The sequence below is a fragment of the Aquarana catesbeiana genome, linkage group LG12 (genome assembly GCF_042186555.1).
Source record: "Aquarana catesbeiana isolate 2022-GZ linkage group LG12, ASM4218655v1, whole genome shotgun sequence".
Classification (NCBI taxonomy): Eukaryota; Metazoa; Chordata; class Amphibia; order Anura; family Ranidae; genus Aquarana; species Aquarana catesbeiana.
In genome coordinates, this window is record NC_133335.1 from 66,222,007 (window position 1) to 66,224,506 (window position 2,500).

The 2,500-nt window shown below is 45.5% G+C and overlaps 6 non-coding genes across 6 annotated transcripts; all 6 read left to right on the top strand.

The window, feature by feature from the left end:
* The first annotated feature begins 384 nt into the window (after positions 1–384).
* On the top strand, positions 385–467 carry TRNAL-CAG (transfer RNA leucine (anticodon CAG)). The gene has a single exon. It is a non-coding gene; the product is annotated as a tRNA-Leu (tRNA).
* Positions 468–566: 99 nt separating this feature from the next.
* TRNAT-UGU (transfer RNA threonine (anticodon UGU)) lies at positions 567–639 on the top strand. Its single transcript has one exon. It is a non-coding gene; the product is annotated as a tRNA-Thr (tRNA).
* A 457-nt stretch (positions 640–1,096) lies between these two features.
* Positions 1,097–1,179, top strand: TRNAL-CAG (transfer RNA leucine (anticodon CAG)). Its single transcript has one exon. It is a non-coding gene; the product is annotated as a tRNA-Leu (tRNA).
* Positions 1,180–1,278: 99 nt separating this feature from the next.
* Positions 1,279–1,351, top strand: TRNAT-UGU (transfer RNA threonine (anticodon UGU)). The gene has a single exon. It is a non-coding gene; the product is annotated as a tRNA-Thr (tRNA).
* Positions 1,352–1,939: 588 nt separating this feature from the next.
* TRNAL-CAG (transfer RNA leucine (anticodon CAG)) lies at positions 1,940–2,022 on the top strand. The gene has a single exon. It is a non-coding gene; the product is annotated as a tRNA-Leu (tRNA).
* A 98-nt stretch (positions 2,023–2,120) lies between these two features.
* Positions 2,121–2,193, top strand: TRNAT-UGU (transfer RNA threonine (anticodon UGU)). The gene has a single exon. It is a non-coding gene; the product is annotated as a tRNA-Thr (tRNA).
* Positions 2,194–2,500: the final 307 nt, after the last annotated feature.

Consider the following 2,500-nt stretch of genomic DNA (forward strand, 5'->3'; position numbering starts at 1 on the left):
GTTAGGGTGGAAACGTTCGAAGGCCTCTAGATTAGAAAATCAAAACGTTAGGACGACTTGACTTTCCAGAGATCTTGAATTAGACAATATCTACTAGAAACACCCACTTTCTAATTCTGCATCCAAGGAAAAGTGCACTTGAAGCAAACGGCCATCTCTTGTTAACAGCAAGATGCTGGTTTTCTGAGCGTGCACTTCTAACATCCAGTTTTGTTCTTTCATTCCAACGCATTGGAAATGATGTAGGTAGCAAGGAATGGTGATAAGGGTAAAGCTGCTTCTATCGCAATTTCTCCATCAAGTAACCTTCAGCGGATTTATTTTACGGGCACATTAGATCAACCTGTGAGCGTCGTCGGTCTCACCCAATGACAAGCATCACAGGTCAGGATGGCCGAGCGGTCTAAGGCGCTGCGTTCAGGTCGCAGTCTCCCCTGGAGGCGTGGGTTCGAATCCCACTTCTGACAGCTTTTAAGCTTTTCTTTGCTTGCATTTACATTCTTCAGCTCGTCTACCGCTGAACCTCTAGTACAAAAAAAGAACTTGTGTTCAACGCTGACAAAAAGGGCTCCATAGCTCAGGGGTTAGAGCACTGGTCTTGTAAACCAGGGGTCGCGAGTTCAAATCTCGCTGGGGCCTTTGCTGCAAAGCTTGGCGACTGTATCTCACATAGCAGCGTCATGAGAATTTTTCCCCAAAGTCCCAAGGAAACGTTAGGGTGGAAACGTTCGAAGGCCTCTAGATTAGGAAATCAAAACGTTAGGACGACTTGACTTTCCAGAGATCTTGAATTAGACAATATCTACTAGAAACACCCACTTTCTAATTCTGCATCCAAGGAAAAGTGCACTTGAAGCAAACGGCCATCTCTTGTTAACAGCAAGATGCTGGTTTTCTGAGCGTGCACTTCTAACATCCAGTTTTGTTCTTTCATTCCAACGCATTGGAAATGATGTAGGTAGCAAGGAATGGTGATAAGGGTAAAGCTGCTTCTATCGCAATTTCTCCATCAAGTAACCTTCAGCGGATTTATTTTACGGGCACATTAGATCAACCTGTGAGCGTCATCGGTCTCACCCAATGACAAGCATCACAGGTCAGGATGGCCGAGCGGTCTAAGGCGCTGCGTTCAGGTCGCAGTCTCCCCTGGAGGCGTGGGTTCGAATCCCACTTCTGACAGCTTTTAAGCTTTTCTTTGCTTGCATTTACATTCTTCAGCTCGTCTACCGCTGAACCTCTAGTACAAAAAAAGAACTTGTGTTCAATGCTGACAAAAAGGGCTCCATAGCTCAGGGGTTAGAGCACTGGTCTTGTAAACCAGGGGTCGCGAGTTCAAATCTCGCTGGGGCCTTTGCTGCAAAGCTTGGCGACTGTATCTCACATAGCAGCGTCATGAGAATTTTTCCCCAAAGTCCCAAGGAAACGTTAGCTCAGGGGTTAGAGCACTGGTCTTGTAAACCAGTTCAAATCTCGCTGGGGCCTTTGCTGCAAAGCTTGGCGACTGTATCTCACATAGCAGCGTCATAAGAATTTTTCCCCAAAGTCCCAAGAAAACGTTAGGGTGGAAACGTTCGAAGGCCTCTAGATTAGGAAATCAAAACGTTAGGACGACTTGACTTTCCAGAGATCTTGAATTAGACAATATCTACTAGAAACACCCACTTTCTAATTCTGCATCCAAGGAAAAGTGCACTTGAAGCAAACGGCCATCTCTTGTTAACAGCAAGATGCTTGTTTTCTGAGCGTGCACTTCTAACATCCAGTTTTGTTCTTTCATTCCAACGCATTGGAAATGATGTAGGTAGCAAGGAATGGTGATAAGGGTAAAGCTGCTTCTATCGCAATTTCTCCATCAAGTAACCTTCAGCGGATTTATTTTACGGGCACATTAGATCAACCTGTGAGCGTCTTCGGTCTCACCAAATGACAAGCATCACAGGTCAGGATGGCCGAGCGGTCTAAAGCGCTGCGTTCAGGTCGCAGTCTCCCCTGGAGGCGTGGGTTCGAATCCCACTTCTGACAGCTTTTAAGCTTTTCTTTGCTTGCATTTACATTCTTCAGCTCGTCTACCGCTGAACCTCTAGTACAAAAAAAAACTTGTGTTCAATGCTGACAAAAAGGGCTCCATAGCTCAGGGGTTAGAGCACTGGTCTTGTAAACCAGGGGTCGCGAGTTCAAATCTCGCTGGGGCCTTTGCTGCAAAGCTTGGCGACTGTATCTCACATAGCAGCGTCATAAGAATTTTTCCCCAAAGTCCCAAGGAAACGTTAGGGTGGAAACGTTCGAAGGCCTCTAGATTAGGAAATCAAAACGTTAGGACGACTTGACTTTCCAGAGATCTTGAATTAGACAATATCTACTAGAAACACCCACTTTCTAATACTGCATCCAAGGAAAAGTGCACTTGAAGCAAACGGCCATCTCTTGTTAACAGCAAGATGCTTGTTTTCTGAGCGTGCACTTCTAACATCCAGTTTTGTTCTTTCATTCCAACGCATTG